Here is a 24,860-nt window from a genome sequence, read left to right as displayed (position 1 = left end):
CAAATCCCACATCAGTGGAGCCCTTCACATATTTTACATTTTTTTTTACAGCTGCTCTGTATTTTTAGATGGTATTATTATGCTGAATGTCTAAAGAATGTCTAAAGAAAGAAAGATAAAAAAGGTTTCAGCATGGTGTTTGTATTTTCTAAATCCATACTCCCAACTGTAAATGTGTCCCAGTGGGACTCCGTGCAAAATGTGCTCAAACTTACATTTTTATATCCTTTTAGAGGGATCCCAGTCTCAGGTGAATACTTGTTGTTGCTTGTTAAGGCTGTTGACAGTTGTCGGCTTTCATCCTGCGCAGTTTTCTTTCCCTTGCATCATGTAGCAGCCACCAAGCTGCTTGTTGTGCATGTTTATCATGCCTCAGGCTTTGTCACCGCGGCAGATGCCTCATAATTCTGTTTATTCAGATGTAATGACACTAGTGTACAGTTATATAAATATAGTGTTAAGATGTTTCAGACACGCCCGTTCAACTGTTGACTGCAGCTGAAGGTGTGTGCAACATGCTGGGACAAAATGCTGGGTTTTTCCTCTAAAATACAATCTCCAGATAAAAAGGAGATAATAAGCAGCCCAAGCTTCCTCTCATGCATGCGTTAACAGATTTGTTCACAAACACGGGAATAAAATGCAGCGTAATTCAGAATCATTGCTGCGTCACACCAGTTTTACACAAAATTCACCCGATTCCAGTGTTATTGTACCATTGACTGGACGTCCTCTGGCATCTTCGCCCCCACCGGGAACCGAGCCCCGACTGCAGCAAGAACCATGTTGGTTTTGAGCTGGCTTCACCTTTTCCTTAACCTTTACCTTTACCTTAACTTAACCATCATGATGAATGCACTAACTGTAACAATGACCTTTAATGTTATAGTGGTTAAGAACAGCAGGATGATAACAGCCTTCTGACCCACTAGCAGGTGCAGTGACTTAATTATTAACACAAACCCGTGGGGGTGATTATGACTGATAACGTCCATGCAGTTGTGTGATAAGATTCGAATCCGGTGCAAAGTTTAATGACGCAAACCTCATGGGCGACACGTGCAGTCTCACTAGAAACTGTGAAACTACCATGAATAAGTTACCGCAAATTATATGATATGGGCACAAATCTGCCTAAAATTACATGATGGAGATGCGTTCAGGTTCATTCAAAGGTAATGAAAGTTGACTTTTTTTTTTCTCAAAATTAAAGTGGATTTCTACACTGTCACAACACTCATCTTTTTTTCATCAACATGAACAACTATATGGTCATTTAAATAGCTTTCTGTGAAATAAACCATTGTAATCATTTTGTTAAACTTCACCAAAATTTGAAGAGAACTGCCTTTTTTTTTTTTTTTTTTCACCACAGTGAATATTAGCCCAAATACCAAAACTGATGACACTTGACTTATTTAAAACCAAACTTGTAATTTTGGCCTGGCATAAACCTTATTTTCCCTTTAATATGCAAGATTTTAGCCCTAACCCTATTCCTAACCCCAGTACTTTAGCCTTCCCCCATTTTGCCAGTTAATTGAGGTGTAATATTGGCTAAACAAATAGTTTTCTAGCACAACTACCCTGTCAAAGCTCGTAGCCCTCTGGCCACAGCAGCTGCAGCATAATGTACATGTACCATTCATATGATTGTGGATTTTATTTGGGGGAAAAATGGACGATTATTGAAGAAACATGAACCAATAATGTTAAACTGATCCATAACTCGCTTAAACCTGGAACACTGAACCCTAAAGTGATGCAGGCAATGCAATGTGTTTGTGCTTGATACTCCTCCCCAAACTCACATTCACTATTAAACAGCTGCCTTCTTGTTTTCACTGAGAAGAAATGCCATCCAGTCCTACAAATGCCACACTGTGAACACTGTACAATACAGTGGTGCACCTGCTGTGCTGCAAGGCCTCTTCCATGTCTCCACATCTGTAAGCTACTCACAAAATGTCAAGTCCTGGCATAATACAGCAATGCTAATATTGACCTTTTGGGCAGTGCATTTCTCTTCATGAACCGTATCACAAATTAAATCTCGGCTGCAGGTTGAGGTAAAACTGCTTCAGGACTTCAGGCGTGCAAGCGACGCGAACGGCTCTTCTGCGCTATGCAAACACTTGAATTGATGTATTGATCAGCTGGAGTCCAGAGTGAAGAGGGAGGCAGAGGCAGGAAGAGTTATTGGCGAGAAACTATGCAGAAAATGGCTTCAAATGAAGACAGAATGGAATAATCGGCGAGCCTCATCTGCAGCTCATGAATAAGAAGTCGCTCGTGCGTTTGCGTTGTTCTGAGTCCTCGTATGATTTGCTTCGTGTTTAATTATCATCGCTGTTTTGATAGATGAGCAGGCTCGGTGCAGAGGGCTCGGTTTCAAAGGGAGATGATAATGCTGACAGCATCACAGAATCACATGGCAGGGGCGTTCGAGATATTGCTGAAGCACCAGCACGCCGCCACAGCCCAGCGCTAGGCTTTGAGACTGTGTTAGTATTCTGTGTTTTGTCTCTGTTCTTGATCAATGTTCATTTACAGCATGCTGCAGGACGTTGAGAGAGCGCTGGTCTTTACCGTCGTAACTCCCGTTATTGATTAGCCGGGGCTGATAAATCTCATTTGATGTCAAGCAGCCTGCTTTAAAAACCCGTGGTGCATGATGGTCAAACTAAGAGGACTGGCTTACACGACCAGTGGCAGTTCTAGGCCAATTTTACTGAAGGGGCCTGGCTGGGGCCAGGGGTTTTGTCAGAGGGGCACATTCAACCTGGGGCAAAAAAGACACAGATTCAAAATTATATCAGATTTTTTTTTTTTTTTTCCATAAAACTAGTGATTACCCATTGTAACCAAATTGAATGGTTCAAAATATCACATTTGAGACACAGGTATAAGAGACAGAAACAATGGAAACATCCTATTTTTCAGTGTAACCTTAGTACAGACCAACTCCTCACTTAGTACAAAGTCCTGCTTCTAAAATCTTGCCTCTTGTCGGATGGAGATCACGTAGATCAACAAAACTGACTGCCATTTCCAGTGGTGCAACGCTCTAAAGCGGCTTTCACATAGCGCATGCACGGCACAGCCCTCGGCCGGCGCAGCCATTCATTGTGTATGTGATTGCGGAGCGCACCAGTCTGCATTTATATTTAGAAATCTAGATGATTGACATTATAAGATATGCACTACTTTTGCAAAGACAATGCAGTATAGTCATACATTGATTATAAAATCCCATGTGAAGTCACACACACAACAGGTAACAGGTGAAATCAGATGAAATGAGAAAAAGATACAGCTTTCATTCATATAACGAACCGCCAGTGTACACGACCAAAATGGTTATATTCTTGTGTACGGTTTTTTCCTGATTGTCCATTTAATCTAATAATATTTAAACTAATACTCTACAACATGTAAATACAAACTCTGATAGTCCGTGTTGATGACCGATACAGCTCCATATATTGGATAGCCAGTCCTTTTGCATTTGTTGATCTAAATACCGGGTGTCTGGCAGCTATTTCCCAGGGGAATCCTTACCAACACAAATATGCATTCACAGATTCTCTCACTTGTCTTTGTATCTGCAACAAGTCCTCCAACCCACACAGCCCCAACGTCATTTGTTCCAAACGACCCACAGGAGCGTCTCTAATATGACCCAAAGGACCGTTTCCCGCCAGCCACTTATAATACTTGGTTAGGAGGGGGTTATTGTTAAGGTCAGCGAAAATCTTGTCATGGTTAGTGTTAGGAAAAGGTCAGGGATAAGGCTCCAAACATTGCATTCACTAATATTGGGTAGTTAATGTTAGCTGACTCTGCTAAGTGTTAATTGACCCATGTTGATTGACCAGCGTCTTTACGTGAACGTTGGCACCTCCACAGTGTTGTTATTTACTTGACCACTAGAGGTCATAAGTCAAACAAACAGTCAAACAAACAGTCACTACTCATGTGATGGACATATAAATGCAATGTCACTAGTTCAAGTCCCACCACTGGCTGGAAAACCAACAGTGGAAAAATTCAAAACCTTCCTTAAAATCACCATCAGCCTGTAACTGGGAGGTATAAAACTTTTAGTTGCTCTGTAAAGTAGGATTTCGTACTAATTAGTGTGTGAGCTTCTAAGTGGGATTTGCTCAAAGTGGGTGTTATGGATGAATAAAGGTAACATAGTGACTGGGCATACAGAAAAGAAAAAAAAAAAAAAAAACTTAGTCTGAAGTCTCTGCAGTAGGATATTCACGTTGGATGAGACACACCAGAGAATCATGCAAGAAAAACAAGACTGAAATGAGAATTGAATCACAAAAGGGCATGCTGATTGGTTAATTTTATTTATTGTCAACTTCAATTTCCATTTTAGTTCACTTTCAAACAGTGTTCAGTGATGCTGCTGTGATGCAGAACACAGACCACAGAGCGGACCTGATGCATTGTGAACAGCACCGAGTGCGTCACCAGTATACATTTAACGGCTATATTTCATAATAATACTCACTGCTGCCTCCGAATCATGTCCTTTAGTCATCCAAAGAAAATTACACACTAGGGAGTTGAAAGCCAGCCCTGTGCTATGCAGTACTTCTCAACAATCCCTGTGCTAATTAATGTTTCACATGAGAACACCTAGCTTCAGTGCATGGACTTGTTCTGATTCATCAGGAGATGCAGAGGATGTGACCGGTGTTCAGATGGGAAGGGATGTTCCCTGCCTCTCTTTTACAGTTGAGCTGAATGAAATGTTCAATCCTGAATCTCTATGGGATCCTGATTGACTTTCAATTGTCCTGCAATTCCAATTTACCATGCACAATATGGTACCATTAAATAAAGTTACCTAAGGCCTGGTTCTAGAGCTAAATAGTAAAAAACAAACAAAAACAAAAACAAAAAAAAAACAAGCAAGTGTCTGCTAGTTCAGTGCATGTCAAGGGAATGTGTGTGTACATTTTGGCCTGAGGGTGGCACTAGAAGAGAGGTGATGAGACCACTGAACTTGACAGAGTTCATCCTCTGGGGAGCATGAATGTACTTTCCAAATTTCATGGCAATCCACCCATTAGATTTTGAGATATCACATCTGGCTGAGGGTGGTGCTAGAGGAAAGGAAGCTTTCCTTTGGGGAGCATGAATGCACTCATCAGAAATCTGCCAATTAGATTCAGTGATATTTTTTTCGCCAATTGAACAATTTGGGCCTGACAGTGGTTTTACAGGATAGGTCATGAGATCACCAAAATCAACAAGGTTCATTCTCTGGGTAGCATGAATGTGATCACCAATTTTGGGAATCCGCCCAATAACTTCTGAGGTAATCAAATTGGACATTTTGGCCTGAAGGTGGCACAAGAGAAAATGTGATAGCAACACCAAAACTGACAGGGTTCATTCCCTGGGAGGGATGTGTACGCTGATCAAATTACTCGGCAATATGCCCATTACATTTAGACATACGTTGTGTACGAGTCAAGTGTTTGACCAAGAGGAATCTTCCTTTGGGGAGTATGAAGGAATTCACCAAATATTAATGCAATCACTAATTACACTTGGTACAAAATGTACATGAGGATGACACGTGGATGACAAAAGAGCAAATGCAAAGTCATGAAGTAACCAAAATGGACAAGGTTCACCCTCCAAGGAGCATGACCGTGGTCACTAAATCCCATGGCAGTACACGCTATATGTATGAAGAAATGTTGCCTCATAGTTTCCAAGTGTGGAATGAACAAACATATAGACAAACTTACAAAAACCTTAAATGATATGTGGCCCGGTAAGTCTGGTAAAATTTTCACCAAAATGATAAACATGTAGTTTTGAACATTAAGAGACTGCTTTCCCTGTTTCAATGGGACGTGAAGGTGGTGGAAGAGTGTGCACAGGGAGAGTGTGTACAGCTAAAAGTCAATGGGCAGCAGATGAATACAACTGCTCACCTGAAGCAGTTAAAGGAAAGCTTACTCTATCCTCCATCCTAGAGATACTGTCTATGTTCTCATCACTTTGCAGGTAGAAAAAACTTTTTACCTTTCATGCAAAATGTTGAACAGGTCCAATAGTGAACAAAAGATGATTGGGGTAAATTATAACAGATTATTCTCACTTGATATGATTTGAAATTGGTGGAGTGGAGGTTTTATGAAACGTAGAGACTAGATAGAAGCTGATTCTCTTAGAAAGCCTCTTGAAAGCTCTGGAGATTTCGTGTTGGCTTAGTATCACCAGGCTCAGAACATGTGACAAAGGCAGGATCCTGATTACCATCTGAATAACCCTGCAAGACTGTCTTAGTTCATAAGGACTACCCGTTGTAATACATAAAAAGTAGATCAGGTAAAATAATAAACTATTCACCTCATAAGCTTTTCACTTGTTGAAATAATTTTAATTAATGTAGTAGGGGAGAGCACTAACTTTTTTTCATATCCTCAGATGGCTGGTTATTGCTGGAAAGATCAAACATTATGGAATGAAAAATGAAGGCAGGATGCTGAAACACTTTAGAGGTTTTAATCTTTTAAATAGAAGCAAGCTATTCAAGAGAGGCTTCCCAGCAGTTCACCTCTCTGGAAACCTTTTTGTCAACATAAAATTTCTTGCAGATGTTTACACTGATTTGCATGAATGTCAGGTTTATTTTCTAACCTTTTTTTTTTTTTTTTTTTTTCTAGCTTTAACATTCCTTTCATCACCACTGGTTGGATAATGTGTGTCATATATCCATTTTTACTCATGACAGCATGCAATCATTTTTTTTTAAATTGCTGTGTCAGTTTTAATTTAAATGGATGAGAAGAGGACAAAAGCACCAGGGTCTTCTGTCTTTTTAAAGCCCAACTAACTACACACTGAAACAATTTTTCCAATTGAAAGTCAATATTAACCATTAAGTCCAATATAAGTATTCATGTATGAGTAATCTTATATTTTCACAGCTTGTTACTCCATCTAATGGATCAAATCTCCCTTTGAAAATTAAGGGTGTAATTGGGTACTTTATCTAAAAATGACGCCTTTAGGGATTTCTCACCCTTGCTCCAGTTTTTCCTAACAACGCCGCCCTTCACTGTTTTGTGTTTACGGCCAAAAAGCGTTGTAGTATTTCGGCAGTTTGTCTTGAAATGGCAGAGAAAAGGGAGAACATCCAAAACTGATGTGGATCACACACTTCTAAGAAAGCTTTGATTTATCAAGACAATATAGACATGGGTATCAGGTGGCTATTTCATCATTTTAATGGATTTTAATTGGGGGAAAAATCAACTTGAAAACCTAATTTATTGCTTTGCCAAACAGTAATCAGCCATTTGTCCAGGTTCAGGAGGTTTGGTAAATAAAATGTAAGTACTTTGCGACATTTCAGGTTTTAGTGAACTAACGCTTTTGGATGGTCATCCACTTGAATATTTGATCAAAATTAAACAGTGTTTAACCTGAACTGATTCCAATGTAATGTTTTTTATCTGATTCCACAAAACTATTCACACTTATGTTGTTATTATTCATATAATTAGGGTTTATTAATGTTATCATGGGTATCCAGGGTTTAGCACAATTTTTGTTATATGAAAATACTCAGATTTAAAAATAGTTGTATTTTCTAATCTTTGTCTCATTTTTTTCTAATCCACATTAAATTGAATCCAAATTTTCCACATCATTTTTAGCCACTCACACATTTGAATAGCAGCAATGATATCAGTGACTGGCAGCTTCAACCCAAACATATCAGCCCCGGTTTTCAGAAACCCATATCAGTCGAGGTGCAGCTTGCATCATGGACAAGACGAACATCCAGTGACTGGAGCTGTCCTGTTTTCCTCTGCAGTGACTTCCTGATTCCCAGGATACACCATGAATCATTGACTGAGGCCGCACGCATGCTGCCCCCAGCTCACCTCGCTCACTAGCTGTCGCTGCTCTCTTGAAAGTTAGGGAAGAAGAGTGACACACAGCGCGGGCCTTACAGCTCAGGCTTAGCGCTGACACACTCACAAGGTCATGCATGAACTCTCCAGACACTGTACATGACAAAGGCCTAACAGGAGGGGACAGTGTGTCTGGGGAGAGCAGCCATTTTAAGTTCTTTATCTGAGCCCTGTCGCAATGAAGAGACACCTGCCACTTGTTAACGGGCAAAGATGGAAAATCCATCGACCGGTGCCATGATAATGCAAGCTGGCCACAAAGTTTGGAAAGACTGCGGTTAAAGCTGCACTAGACAAGATTTTTGTGTGAAAATGCAGCTGTATTATCACACTAGATCACGAAGCGGGGCTGCAACAGAGAAAAACCTGTCAGCGCCCCGACTCAAACGTTGCAGAATCCAAATTAAAGGTGTACTAGGCAAAATTAAAGGTATAATTCACCACCGGGAAGATGGTCTTTTCATACAACTGGGCTGTCTGTGCGGTAGAAAAGTGCAAATATTTTTGAAACTGGTACAACATGACTAGAGAAAACAGAGAAAAGGGGCTGTGTTATTCCCTTTGGCTCAAAAAGGTAGAAAACTTGCAACAACCAGAAAGCATCGTGCAGATTAAACAGGCCTCATAAAAAAAATATGTGTTGTAGTTTTTTCACACAGTAGCGCTGAAAGCTGGTTGAAAATCAGCAACGTATTCCTTTAAAGGTTGATTCAAATAAGTAGATTCAAACATCAAATTTCATGTTTAGTCCATGTTTCCTTTTTTTTTTTTTTTTGTCAGCTGAATCTGACATGTATTCGTCATTGGTCCAGTGACAAAAAAACATACAGTTGATCATCAAACTGTGTGCTTTTTCCATGTTTTTTGTCATTTGCCTCTAAATGGTCCTCACTTTGATGCAATTTTAGTGTACCTTTAATTTCCGCCACATGGCCACTGAGACAAAATCTTCTCACGAGGGAGCAACAAAAATTTGAGAACGAAATACAAACCAAATACATTTCAAGCAGTGAGTGAGCCATCAGAGAAAGCCTCGACTCTCCATTAGCTCTTTCGCCTGAGTTACTCCAAAAGTCCAAAGTATTGACGTCGCCTTGCAGGATTTCTGGGTATTGAGGTCAAATTTCCTCTGTGGAGCTGCCAACATGCAAAGGTGCCTGGTGTAGCTTTAAGGTTTTTTTTTTGTTTTTTTTTTTTAAATGGGTTTATATGTTTCAAAATGGTTAAATTTAATAAGTTACACCAGACTTATATTTCATTAGTGGGTCACTGAGCTTTACAAAATACTGTTGTACCCACAAGAGAGTGGTTGGTAGGCCGCTGCATTCACTGAAGGTGTTTCTCAGTGTATGTGACAGAGAAAAATAAGAAAGCTCACTGTAGATGGGAGCAGTTAAGGGAAGGCGACACTAGTAAATGATCCTGGTTGCGCCCGTGCGTAGATGAACAGGGTGCCAGAGGGGAAATCTGATAATACTTATATCTTACAGGGAAAATGATAAAGATGAGAAAATAATCCCACCGAGAGCACAACACCAATTTGTAAAAATCTCGCCGCAGGTGGCCATTAGCGGAGTCCAAGCCCACGGCGCCAAGGATTTGACAGCGAGAATCACAAGATCGGCTCATTTTCGGAAAAATTCCCCATTTCACACTTGGAAAAAAAAAAAAGTCTTCAGAGTCACTTGCAGATGAAATGGTGCCTGACATATCATGATTTTAAAAACCTGGCAATTTCGGCCAAACGATAAAGCTCACATGTACAACTAAATGCGGTCTGACAGACTTTCAAGCCCATCAAACATTTATACAAAAGCTTGGTTACAAGAACATTTATGTGTCAAAGATTTATGCATCATGTCTCCGCCATCAAATACTTTTGTGATACAGTTTGAGACTCGAAAGCAGAGCACTGACAGGAGAAGGTAACGCAAAAGTTGAGGATTTACTGCCGATAATGGAGTCGTGGTAGATGAAAGAGAGGTTGGCCGGTGATGGAGTGACGCAGTCGAGGAAGCTGGAGAGAGCGGTGAAGCCAGGCTTTTCAGGCGGGCTTGTGATCCCGTAAGCTGAAGCAGGAGGCAGGAGGCAGGAGGCAGGAGTGGCGTGGGCGAGCGGGGAGATAATGAGGCAGAGGGCACGAGGGATTCCCGGGCACGAGGAGACAGATCGAAAGAAATCACAGGCACAAGGGAACACAAGGAGAACACTCTTGGAGAGTTAATGGGGACTAAGGCGGCGCTAAAGATCTGTTACCACGAGAGCGGCCTGAACAATCTGGTGACGAGTGGAGGGAGTGCCAGGGTCCTGATGCTGCAGAGCTGATGAGGTGAGGTGGTGAAGCAGCAGCCAGGGAGAGGGAATGAGGCACCCACACACACACACACACACACACAGACACACACACACTAAGGCCTTGTTCAGACCGCCAGCCCACTTCCACTTCCGGCAGCGGCCACAGTTTGGTGTGGCTCAGGTGAGGCTGAGGACAAGGGGAGTGTTGCCAACAAGTGCTGTGATTGGTCATAAAATTTACCGGCCTGTTGCCCATTCGCTAAAACAAAAGACTGGATCCAAAGACTGAATCTGAGGAAAATGAAACAAAACAATTTGGATTTTAGGATTTTTTTTTTTTTTTTTTTTCAAATTAAGTTTTTTGTAAATGGATTTCTTGGGATAAAGGGGCAGATTAAATATGATTATTCTTCTTTCTGCTCCCTTTCATTCAAGATCTGGGAACGTTTGTATTTATATTAAATTGTTCTTTTCTTTTATGAATGAATGAAATAAAGAATAAATAAACAAATAAATAAATAAACTTATGTCAAGAAGTTATCAGACAAAATGTCAAGTTGGACATTTTCAAGCACCATGATCTGGTCAACTGGGTCCATTTTTTTGGCCTCAGTAGCGGTTTGTGCAACTGTCCACGTTATTTATGTGTCATGGTCAAACAGTTGTGAGTATGAAATATTTGTCAAAGAAGTAGAAGTATAAGATAGCCAGCTTAGCCATGCAAGGTATTAGATCTGCTGTATTTTGAGTTTCTATTACAAAGTCGGTCAGATGATGGCGCTATCGAGCACAACCAAATATGTTTGGTGACACTTTTAAGTCCGTCCTAATTAAGTCCTAATTAGTATTTGAGGTTTGTCTGCTACAGTATCAAGCATGTAGGAATTATGTCTCACCTAATATGTCCATGTTTTACTTCATTTATACATCACAGTCAAATCTGTAAATGTGTAAAATTTCAAAACTCTGGATAAAAGCTGTCATCTAGGAAGTTTCCATATGCTGTGTAGATACGTTTTTGCAAGTTCAAAATTGACTGGATTAAAAGACCCATCTCACCCAATATAGTGCCTCGGATGTATTTTAGGGCTTTTCTCTTGTATATCTATTTTTGAGGATTTAAAAATTTGAGAGTTACCATAAAGTTACAAGTTAATGCTCCTTATGTTGAGTAAACTTTCATCCTCATCCTCATAACAGCCTGCAGCATCCCCCCTCCCCTCCTTGTCCGTCTTCCTCCCGCTTACCTCATCCCTCTCTCCTCCTCGGTGCTGCACAGAGTACATCAGAAAAATTACAGCAGATTGATTTTGCCGGAGCCTCAGTGGAGTAAAGTTCAACCAGAATCGTGTGTATGTGTGTGTATGTGTGTGTGTGTGTGTATCTGTGTGTCCACCGCGCGGCCAACCAATGAGGTGGGACCTGGCATAAAAGTGCTGACTCCACTCCTTGGCTATGTGGGATAGTCTCATCCCATCAAGTGACGTTATGGATTGACTATTGACATGCACCTGCCTGCCAGCCGCCGGAACAAGGCAGCGAGGACGACAGCTGCAGCCGCACCACGCCGCCGTCTTTTCTATCTTTTGCGAGAAATTGAATTTCTTCCCCCCCTTGCAATGAAAAGATGAAGCTATTAAGTATACACTGCATATCTGAAGGGGATAACTCTCGGGGAATAAGACATTGGGCTTTTGAATAATGCATCCATTTGCCAATTAGAGGTAAGACTTGTAGTGCCTCTGTGAGCAGACGCTGCAAATCGTACGGGTTACTTTTATTGGCGAAGTATTATTGGATGTCTGGAGATGCAAAGACACTGTCACCGGGTCAAACTTAGGTCAGATTATAAACCATAGTTAATATTCATTTATCGTACATCCGAGCGACCTTAGTGGGTTAGAAGTGAGGCTTACGGCTGAGGAGGATAGAACAGACAATTCTTCATTCTTTTGGAAATAAGCCGATGCTCTTGGTCTAGTCACATTTATTCTCATGAATAATAATATAATAATGAATTTGGAGAGGAGTTTTTTTTGTCTCATTTGTGTGATAGCCTCCAGTACAGAGAGAGACCGGAAAGAGGAGAGGAGAGCGAGATATCGTGTAACAGAGGTCCCGGGCTGGTGTCAGGCCCGGGGCATCGCAGGTGAAATAAAAGGCATGTGCCAGCCGCAAGGACACAACCATGAATAATTATTTTGAATTATCACCGCATAAATATGGACTGCATTGACAAAACCATTCGTAGGGTCCTTCCTTCATCCATGACTCTCCACATTGGGGCTCAGGCAGGTTCCACAAGGGGGAAACAGCAACGCTACGACAACAGAGAGCATCGCTGTTTGACCGGGACGCCGAACACACATGCAACTGGAAGACAGAGGTGAAGGCTAATCATTAACCGCTCTTAAAATAGATTTGGTTGGGGTAATGGAGGAAACTCGATGGTGGCGCGGCCATTGGAGGGAGAGCGCTCTGGGCTTTTGGCATTAATCTCAGTTGACCTGCGGGAACTGATTGATCTACCGCTGCGTTTGTGCCCCAAAGCGCCCTGAATAAATGGGAGGTGACAAAGACACTATTATGCAGGCAGGGGAGGGTTAAAAATCGCACATGTGATTGAATCTGGTGCCAGAAACCGGTCTGGGGAGTGTTTACAATCTTAACTGTGATTCTGAAATAATTTCCTTTGAGAGATCTAAGTGGTTTTCCAAGTATTTAAGATCTGGCTAATTAACAATCCAATTGGGAAGAACAAAACTGAATAGAATAGGATTTCTGTGTTTCCATCCGGATGAAACTGCATAAGAGTCTGGATACCCGTGCTCCCTTAAGGAGGTTCAAGGCCAGGGAATCCCAAGAAAATTGACAAAAATCTGAATTTAACTAAAGTTAATTTCACAAAAAATACAAATTATAGGATGCAGAGGACATTACTAGTCTTATTATAGATTTTATTTTATTAACAGCAACAACATTTAATCAAATGAGGGTCCATATGGCGTTATGTGTGTCTGCGTGGGGCTCCATGACTTCAAAATGCATGAGAAAACTGGCTTTATAAAATCATATATTGTCATTAACATGATTTAGAGGTTCACAGCAAATACATACATGTAATTTAGATCACGGTCTAATTTTTTAAGTATCTCCTGGTTAGCTGGCATGGTTGGACACAGTTTATTATGATGTAATCCTTGTGATATCTGCCCCCATTTCATATTTTGCCATTGTACCTTTATTTCTCACAAAATCCCTTCACTGTTGAGTGCCCTGCTGATGTCTTTTTGTAGGCCATCCCAGTTACTTCAACCATGGCTTCCCTTGGCAGACTTCCAGTGTTTTTTTTTCCAAGAGTTTTCAAAAAAAAATTAAGAAAATAAGCTCTTTCACAAACAAATGCTTGTGATAGACAGTAATCTCCACAAACCAGTACACTTTTGTCACGTTTTAAACCACACATGAAATTAACAAAAGCAGAAAGCGAATGTTAAAACAAACATGTCTGCTACTCCTCCTGCGTTCAGGCAGCTAGAAAACTGTCAAACGCTAAAAATCCATAAACACGCAGTGGAAATGTTTGACAGAAACATGATGCAGCTGGAGCAAAGTGAGAATGTGAGTTAGCGTGCTTGATGTAAATACGTTAACCACTGTGTTTTCAGTAGAGCAACTTTCTTTTTAAAGCGGTTTCAAGGACTATATCAATGATTCTGCATGTATAGCACCATATCTACAGCATATGTACTGTCTGCTAATCTCAAAGTGAGCAGTTGTATGTCAGAAGTCCATTTTCCTCCCTTTACTCCAGCCATTGGTTTCCATTCATCCTGGAAGTTCACAAAAATGAACTTCCAGAGACTTCAAACTTTCTTAAACCAGTTTTCAGCGTAAAAAAAAGTCCTCCACATTTGTTTCCCTAAAAGCAGTAGCACTGTCGTGTTTTGATGACTTGAAATTGGACAGTGAGACGACCTCTACGCCGGGGAAAATAGTCCCTGCGGAAATATTTGCTTTCCACAGCCAATCGTCAGTTCTGTGGTTTATGAATAGCGGCGACTTTGTTAAAGTGGCTGTTTCAACCAAAACTTAAAATTTGAAATCTTTAGTGCCCCTGCATGATTCGCAAAATGGTTTGTTGGAACGTAAAATGTGGGTAAATTGTGGCAAATGACCCAAACGTTCAAAATCAGTGGTACGGTCCTTTAACAGCTTAAAAATTGTTATCAAAACTACAACACTCTAGATCAACAGGTCTGCTGCAGTGTCCAACAGGATTGTTTTGCAGGTTTTAGTCTTCCTCAGCCAACAACAAATGCGAGTATTTTCAGACTTTGGGCACAGGTGATGAGACAGAAACTGTGCAGAGGAACAAACACAGAAACCGTCATCGAAGCTTACAGTCGATCCACGTCAGTCGTCGAGGAGGAGGAATCAGATCCCGGGGTCAGGCGGTTCTCGGCGCTGCACTGGGGACGTCTGCCCTCCTCCCTTCGGCTCAGATCCGCCTCCGTCACTTGAGAATGAATGAATTTTACTCAAGGTGACTCTGGTGATCCATGTTTATCTCATCATGTACAAGAGTACGGCACTTGTCAAACTGAAGAAGTGACTCATTTCACACACATATACACAAGTGTGTGCACAGTGTTGGCCCAAACCAGCAACATCTGTGTGTGTGTGTGTGTGTCTGTGTCCTCTCTGTCCTTTAAACTGTGATTCATGTGTAAAATGGGCCCATATTGTCAGTTTAACTCACAACATGGGGCTGCAGCAGAGATGAGCATCCCATCCCCCCTTACTCACACACCCATTCACCCATTTTTGGACAAATTTCTGGTATGCACATTTCTCCATGACCGACTGTAATTTCAGAGTGAAATACAAACTGTGAGAGCTCTGTCGAAGCTTTCTCTCCAATTTTAAAACGTCAATCATTTTCCTTTTCTTGACCTGTTGGTATATTTTTTGCTAAACACCAGATCGGTAAACATGAGGATGTTGTGTGCCAGTTTCATTCGGTGCCGTCAGCGTGCAAACTTCTCTAAAGGTCACATTATATTTTGGAGGTGACGTGTTGCCGTGGCAGCACCGTAGTGGCCTCTGCCGGCTCGTGCTGCCAAGTCAAAAATCACCAGCGTCACCCCGAGTGTCTCGTGAGCATACCGCCTCAGTACAAATGAGTGAGTTACAGAGCAAATTATGTGCAATATTTATCTTTTACATGGCAGCAATTATCTTGTTTGGATGCACAGCGCCAATGAAAAAGTCGAGAAAGCCTTTTTTTTCAAGCTTTGTTTATTAGAACATCATAATATTTTTTTCACATTTGATCCTAAAGTACCAATGAAATGAAAAATCCAGTTTCACCTTTTTCAAACATATACAAACAGAACAATAACATAAATGCATACATATGATTATGCAGAACAAATTTTAAAAATGACTTAAAAAAACAAAAAAAAAAACAACAACATCCATACCACCCTCCCCCCACTTTCACAATATCTATTAGTGTTTCATAGCAAAATATCTAGTAAGACTGGGTAGCATAGTCAAAATCAGATATCACAACCCTCAATTTAGTTGAAAAATACACACTCTAAGCGCTAGTAACCGTGGATGATTTATCAAAATATGAGAGCATTGGTTGCCATGTAACATAGAAATTCATTGTCAGTCCTCTAAGAGAGAATTTTTTTTTTTTTTTTCAAGTTTAAGGAATGACCTGAGTTCAGTTCTGCTGGGGGCTTAGGTGGTTTCCAGTGTCAGAGGATGCATCTACAGGCAATAAGAGAGGCAAAAACTTGGACATGAAATTCCTTTTTGCTGAATTTGAGAAATTAGACATAGTTTTTTTTTTTTTTTTGCTATGGAGTTGGACAGAACCCTTTGGAGTCAACAGCTGATAGACCAAAAGGCAACCAAAGGGTCTTGTATCAGCGCTAGGGTTTAGTTACAATTCATGCAAGAAAAGTTCAAACAATGAAAGAGGACGGAAGCACTTTGCGAAAAATAAAAGAAAAATAAAAAAAAACAGCACCAAAAATGATAAACAGCACATGACAGGCAATGACAAACATACTGTATGACGGCTATAAATAAACATGTTGATATGCATCACGTTTTGAGCTCAGTGAGCTCTAGCTTCTTCGGGCAGGATTCAAAGAAACCACAATGTATCAATAAAAGCGACATGGAAGCAGTCAGAAATAATGTGCAGACAAGACCTTTCTTCTGCGGGGAAACAAACACGGAGCCTCGGCGTCAGCTACAATGCACCGCGTTCTCTGCAGCTGCATGGGATTATGGTCAGATTGCCCCGAGGCAAGGTTTTTGGAAACGCATCAAGAAACCCGTCTCTGCAAGGTCTGACTGTTTTGGTCCGAACCTGAAGGGGATCGCTGAGTTGTGATGTGCACCAACGAACCAAATTCAATGGGAAGCTGCTGTGGGATTTGAAATAACAAGCTCATTGTGAAAAAAAAAATCCCTCAGTCCCTTTGTCTCATCCTCTGTCTCTGGAAGCACACACTCCTTTAGCTCCTTTACCATTCATATATATGATTTTTGAATGAGTCGGCTCAAAATGCATAAAGGGAGAAAATGGTGTGTGTGTGTGTGTGTGTGTGAATGTCTGCCCTCTATCCAGTGTAATCCTCCAGGACTGCAGGTTGTTGGCTGGCAGGTTGCCTCTACTGCCATTCTCCAGAGCTCCAGTGCCTCTAGTGCTGCTGTGCGCCCAGGACTCTCCCAAGGTGACCTCCTTTTATCATCATGCTATCAGATCCTGGGCTGCTCTCTGCCTGCCATGCACTACAACCACAGCACACACACACACACACACACACACACACACACACACACACACACACACACCAGAAAAGGAGCAATAGCGGGCCATGTGGGTGGACTGCTGTTTTACACCATAATGCATGGTGATGACAATGATAATGACAATGCTGATGAGATGATAATGCCATTATCCGCCAAGCCTATTGAGGCTTAGCACCACGTTCACCTGCATCGCTGCTCTTGTGATGGAGGAAGAACACCAAGAGCGAGCACGTCTGCCAGGATTTACATTTCAGCATGTCAAAAAGCTCCTTTCGATGCCACAGTCCTGTGTAATGTCATATAAACAAAACTAGAATAGGAATATATCTATAGCTGTCATAAGAACAGAAATGCACTGTCTAATAGTATGTGTTCACGAAATAATATATGAAATATTGCTATGAAAAAGCTGCTTCTATAAACTCTTATTCAAACACACCACCTTTTAACGAATGATCAGATAATGCATTTTTTATTAACAAACCATCACTCTCTTTATGATGAGGGAACAGAGGTCTGATGGCACATGAGGCGCTGCTTTCAGTTTGAAAAAAAAAAAAAAAATGTTGTATGACCTTGGGAACTCCCCAAAAATCAACCCCAGTTCAGACAAAAAACCCACAAAGAGCTCCTTTCTCATAGGATTTCTTTTGGTGAGACAACGCACCTCACTACGACTTCATCTTCACAAATGGCTGCACAAGATATGAAGCTCAGCAAACGTTCAAAGACAAGGCGTGCACCTACTTTTCCAAAGTGATGACAGCAGCATTGACGGAGGCCATCCTCGCTGGCACATCCTAAGAGCTGGAAAGCTTTGCCGCGGGCTAGAGGGTGGCTCACTGATACCACTGGAGCGGAAATGAAATGCCAGACTGTGTGAGACAAGTTCGGAGGTAGGAATATGTTTTCCTACTGTCGTCGGTAGGCGAAACCTTCAAAACACATCTTCCAGTTGCAGACTCTGGTGTCCCTCAGCTCTCACTCTGTCACACTGATCAGAGGCTGGATATGTAAAACAGCTCTGGGGTGCGTCTGTGATTCATTGCAGACTCTACAATTGCTTCTCGCGCAAGGGCACCGTTTTAAGGACATGCAGTGTATCGGCTATTGCAAGGAGGGATTGATTACCCTGTAAAAGTGAGAATCTGCAATGAGAATTTCAACACCAGAGAATAAATGTTGTTTAAACTTTAATTACTGGCAAAACAGATTAAAAAAAAAAAAAAAAAAAAGCACAATCCTGCTGCCCTTTTTCTAATAGAAAATACAGTGGGGGGCTATTGAGCTTATGAAAGTGAGGGAGCTCACTTATTAAAAATGGCTTTCTGGGCTCAGCTGCATGAATTAAAAGTCAGTTTTAGCCTTAAACATTTCTTTAATGGTCACCTAATCCTCACTGGAGTTGCATAACGCACCCTTGTTTCCATCCATACCTCGCAGCATATGGATCATCCTTTTATGATCATGAGATTAGCATTTATTTGGTTGGATAAAGTACCTAAAGGGCATTTTGTTTCTATGGTCTACTGAATGTAAATCAAGCTGAACAAGCAGCATATGAGTTTATGAGCTGGATTTTGGCTTATTTAATATTATATTGTGTGTATCAGTGGGTGTTAATCAATAAGTCATTATATAGGTTAAAAAGTTGAGTTGGAAATTAAAGTCTTGATATCAAGTTAGCTCCACTGAGGGGTATTTTGATCGTTCTACAGCTCCTCACTTATCATTTTTTATTTGGTGGCAAAAGTAGTTTTGATTTATAATATAAAAAGATGTGAAACACTTACACACTGTGATTCATGATGTTAAAGTGCGCCAGACCGGGGCAATTAAAAGAAAATAGGCTGCCTGTATGTAGTCAGAACTATCTAAGCTATGCCTAATTGTCATTTATTTCATCATTTGACAGTTTTGTTTAAGGAACACCAGCAACTTTTTTCATTTCGGAAATGCAGCAAGCTGAGCTACAATACAATGACAACATGTAGCTTAACTACATCAAAGTTACTTGTTGTTTTTTAACATTGAACCAACTTCATTCCAAGTCACTGCTATCTCAGTGATCAATAAAACTGCCAGTCAAACAGAGTCAGGCAAAAAATGTTCAGCTCAATAATTTATGAAACTGAGCTCTCTCTGCTTTTACTGCTACAAACCACGGCAACAAAAACACACAACATGCCTCACATGACAAAAAGCAGGTGGTGTGTATATATGTTAGTGTGTGTGTGTGTGGTCTAGGTATTGCTAATGTTGTGGGGACATAAATCTGTTTACACAGTCATGTTGTGGGGACTCACCTCCCTTATGGGGACAAAAAGCAAGTCCCCTTAGTGAAAATCATTAATTTTAGGGTGAAGACTTGATTTAAAGGTAAGATAACTTTAGGGTTAGGTTAAGGTTAGGGTTAGGCTTAAGGGTTAAGGGTTAGGCAGGTAGTGGTTAGGGTTAAGGTTAGGATCTCCAGGAAATGAATGTAAGTCAATGTAATGTCCTCTGAAGTGATGGAAACACGACTGTGTGTGTGTGTGAGAGAGAGAGAGAGAGAGAGAGAGAGAGAGAGAGAGAGAGAGAGAGAGAGAGAGAGAGAGAGAGAACAAGTTTTTTCCTCATCAGTGGATCCGGAGGCCAGCCATCCTGATCTTTCTTACAACATCATCATCTTCCTCCTCTGTCATCTTCATCACCTGCCTGCTCGTTTCCCGCGGCAGCAGACAGTTAGCGCAGGTATGTGACGTCACAAAGAAGACCGTCTGTCGGCTACACGTGCAGGTCCGTGTGCGGCGGTCACGTCACCCGCTGCTCCCGGTTAGATTTCAAACTGCAGCAGAAGATCCGCTGCGTTTAAGGTTTAGAAATGCCTGGGAAAATGTAGCTCCTGTGGACGCTACTGCGCTATTTGATCCGTATAATGGTTTCACTGCTTAAAAGCTGTTTGATTTAGAAAACAGCGACGTTACAGCCACGCTACTGAGAAATGTAGGTAAACCAGTAACGTCGCTACTTGTAACGCCGCTACTGCCCTAGACTGCAAATAGTGGGGTGATGTTGAGTGTTTTGTCCCTACCTGACAACTGCCAGTGGTGTTTCTGCCTACAACCACAAACACTCTGTTTAAATCTACAAGATATCACCTCAGATGTGTGCATTTGTATCTGGACTCAAATTAATATGTCCCAGCTTCACAGCGGAGACTGAAAGCTAATATAACGGTCAAGAATGTATCTTACATGTTTTTTGTAGATTTTACACTAAACATGTTTAGTAGATATGTTTCTGCTAAACTTTTCCCAGAGCAAGCAGTCATATTTTAGAACTAGAAATATCATTTTTCCTCCCTTTTATCCAGCCGTTGGTTTCCATTCATCCCACTACAATATGAAAATGAACTTCCAGAGACTTCAAACTCTCTGCACACCAGTTTTCCATCAACGTAATAAAGTTTTCCACCGTAGTTTTCCTAAAAGTAGCAGCACTGTTGTGTTTTGATGACTTGAAATTGGGTGGAGTGATACAGCCCTCTGCCAGGAAATAGTCCCCATGGAAACATTTGCTTTCCACAGCCAATTATCTGTTCTGTGGTTTATGAATAGTGACAACTTTGTTCACCACAGAGACAGAACATTATAAGATGGGTGTGTTTCAACCAAAAATTCAACTTACAAAACATCGAAGGATCGTGATAATGTGTTGTAAAATCTTTTGAACCCCCTGCGCGACTTGCAAAATGATTTGCTGCGATGTAAAATGTGGGTAGAATATAGTAAAAGGGCCAGACATTCAAAATCACTGGTATAGTCCTTTTTAAAGATGCACTATGCAAAATGGCAAAGAACTGGTTGAAGCAAACCCTTACGAAACAAAAATATATTGCAGTATATTGGAAAATATCATGTGATATATTTGATAATACATTTCCATATATGGGAACTAGTCTTTATATTTTCCAATATATTGAAATATATGCATAGACCATACATGATATTGATACATATAAAAAAAATATATTGCAATCAAGACCAAAAATGGCACTATATTTTTACATGTAATAGTTTGTCTTTATATGTTCAAATATACTGCAATATATGCATATACAATATATGTATATACACTACTCACAAAAAGTTAGGGATATTTGGCTTACGGGTGAAATTTACGGAAAATGTAAAAAGTTCATGCTACAGTGATATTATATCATGAAAGTAGGGCATTTAAGTAGAAGCATGCACTGGTGATTTCCTCATCTCAAACAATTTCTTGAAACAAAAGCCAACAACAGTGGTGGATATACCACAACAAAAAATGTCAGTGTCAATAACTTGTCATGTGCCCTTGAGCATCAATTACAGCTTGACAGCGACGTCTCATGCTGTTCACAAGTCGACTTATTGTCTGCTGAGGCATGGCATCCCACTCTTCTTGAAGGGCGGCCCTCAGGACATTGAGGTTCTGGGGTACAGAGCTCCGAGCCTCTACACGGCGACTCAGCTGATCCCATAGGTTTTCTATGGGATTCAGGTCTGGAGAAAGTGCAGGCCACTCCATTTGAGGTACCCCAGTCTCCAGCAGCCGTTCCCTAATGATGCGACCTCGATGAGCTGGAGCATTGTCGTCCATGAAGATGAAATTAGGCCTGTGTTGTTCATGCAGGGGCACAATGACTGGATTAATGATGTTATTCAGGTAGCATGGGCTTGTCACAAAGTGTAGGGCAGTTCTGTACTGACCAGACACACCTGCCCACACAGTAACACCACCACCACCAAAGGCTCGTCTGGTGACAACAGTGGCTGATGCATAGGGCTCTCCTTGACGTCTCCAACATCGTTGGCGGCCATCATTTCTGCTCAACATGAATCGGCTTTCATCAGAGAACAGCACTGAGGCCCACTGGTCCCTCGTCCAGCATAAATGCTGCCTGGCCCATGCAAGACAATGACACCTGTGCCTGGTGGTGTGGTCAGGTACCCTTGCAGGTCGTCTAGCACGCAGACCATGCTAGTGTAAACGGTTTCGAATGGTCTGACGTGACACTTGGGTGCCTCTCACCTCCCTTAAATGTGCCTGGAGTTGAGTGGCATTCATCATCCGGTTCCACAGGGCACTGTTCACAGTGAAGCGGTCATCAGTGTGGGATGTGGCCAAAGGACGTCCACTTCTATGCCTTTCTGTGACTCTTCCAGTCTCTCTGTATCTCTGTTGCAACCTGCTGATGACACTCTGTGACTCTGTGGCCACTTCCGTCTGAGAACATCCTGTTTGAAGCCTCGCAATGGCGAGGTGCTGCTGATCAATTGTTAGGTGTCGTCTTGGTCTCATGATGTCAAAATGTGAACAGCATAATGAGGAGGACTGTTTAAATACAAATTCTAATTGAACCAGGACATTTATTGGTCGATTCATGGATCAAACACCTGTTGTGAATTTTGCCGTTAAGCTCCTTGTTAGAGAACAGCAACTTGTGCAAAAAGTACTGAAACACTGAACAGTTGGACATGTGCATTCAAAAGTTTACAGAAGGTCACATTAAGTTCACCTGTAAAGGTTATAATGCATTTTAGGTTCATCCTGAAATTTCACCCGAAAGCCAAATATCCCTAACTTTTTGTGAGTAGTGTATATATCGCAACATATATAAAAATATATTGGAATGTTTTTTTAACATTGCATATTTTCCCATAAACAACCATGACATATGCATGGACTATGCATGGCATATATTTGTACATATATTTCCAATACATGTTCCCATTTAATTGGTAAGTCATAGATCATGTATGTTTAAATATATGTACCCAGTATTCATCACATATAAATCTAAATGCATTATGGAGGATATTTATAAATATGAAATGACATATATTACGGATATAAACACATATATTCATATGCAATATATTGCAATATCTGAAACGCACAATTACTTATGTATTATTCCATATATTGAAATAAATTACAATATATTGATGTAATATATAAATATATTGCATAATATATGTTACACCAATATATTATTCCATGTATTGCTAAGACATTTTCAAATATAAAAAATATTTCAATATATTGTTATTCCATATATTAAATGTAATATATTCTAATATATTACCATATATTTCATTTAATATATTGGTAAATATATTTTCTTTCTGTAAGGTAAGACTCACTCATGGAAAAAGTATATATCAATGAGTTGCTCCTACAATGACAACCGTGTGGAATCAATCAAATTATGAGCTTATTCCATATTCATCAACCCTCAGTGCTTTTAGAAACCCAAAGAACTAAATAACAGAGAAAACCAACAGGGACTGAATGGACAGCTAACCAACCAGATTAGCCAGCTAGCATTTACTTTATCTGGAAGTTGACCTAACTGGGAAGGTAAGTTATAAAGAAGAGCCAACAAGCTTGCTAATCAGCTGGCAGGGCCCAGGAGACAGTTGCCAGGGGGAGCTCGCTGTTAGCCGCCGCTGAGGTAAACACGACAGGCTGGGAGACAGCAGCCCAGCCTCGCGGCCCCGCTCGCCGACTCGATCGTAATGACCAAGTGAAAAAGTTGATTCCTTAACGAGGGAAACGAGCGGCTCAGCGCTCCATGGTGTGACAGCGCACACCGGCTCCAACAGCCATGTATGTAAAACAACTGAAAAGGCAAGGAATGAGGACACACACACACACACCTTCTGAGCCCTGAAATAACCATTAGGCATGATTGGGCTTCAGCATATGACCCACGAGAAGGCATGTTCCATATGAGATGTGGTGTTACTCAGAAAGAGCAGCACTTTGCTTATGGAAGATGTGTGTAATGAGGGTTTCCAGCCCTGGCAATAATATCTGAAAAAGCATAAGGAGGATTTAAAACTGTCATCCTACCTCCTGAGTGTCATCTGTGGCCGGAAAACAAGGGCCACGGATAATATGGGCCGTGCTAATTTTGATGGAGAATGTAATAGGAAGGAAGACCGCACGCTGGATTGATGTTCGCTTAGTGGTTTAATCAGCAACTATTTGACCTCAATTGGTCTTTCTCAGGCGGGTATCTTTTTTCCCATTTCCTGGTCTTGCCTTTTGCATTAAGCAGCGGGCCAGCGGGCGACTCTGGAATTTAGATTTTTGCATCGGTTTGAATGAGGCTCATTACAAAAATGGGTTTTGTTTTGATGGTGTTTGTCATATGCTTATTTGTCAGTTAGTTTAAGGTAATCAGGAAGTGGTCAGACAAGATGATTATGAAAGACTCATGGTCATGTTATAAGTGTGTGAAAAGTACAAAATGTGCTCAGCAAATGATATGCATCACACCCACTGCCTCAACACATTCCTGTCCCTTTTTTTTTAAGAGCGATAATTCAATTTTAGAGAAATCATCAAATGCAAATGCACCCAAACTGGACACGTTGCTTAGGATTTATAAAATATTCTGTATTTACAGCTGACAACATCTGATCTGAACCGTCATTTTTGTTAATGAGTCACTTGATGAATTGAGCTAAACTGTCAAAACTCACCCACAAATGCCCACCCCAGCACTATATAAGATCAATTCTCAATGTATTAAGAAGCTGGGCCTCAGAGGATTACCTCTTCATACATTTTGTTTTATTCTCAGTGAACATGCTGAGGTCACTGTCCCATGTACAGATTACTGAGTGATTGAATTATGTTAATTATGCTGCGTTTCCATCACCAGATTGCGATATATACCTGTTATTCTTTGAAAAAGTGAAATAAATAAATACATAAAATAAAGTACAT

Source organism: Myripristis murdjan, chromosome 14 (assembly GCF_902150065.1).
Source record: "Myripristis murdjan chromosome 14, fMyrMur1.1, whole genome shotgun sequence".
Taxonomy (NCBI): Eukaryota; Metazoa; Chordata; class Actinopteri; order Holocentriformes; family Holocentridae; genus Myripristis; species Myripristis murdjan.
Note: the sequence above shows the minus strand (reverse complement) of the source record.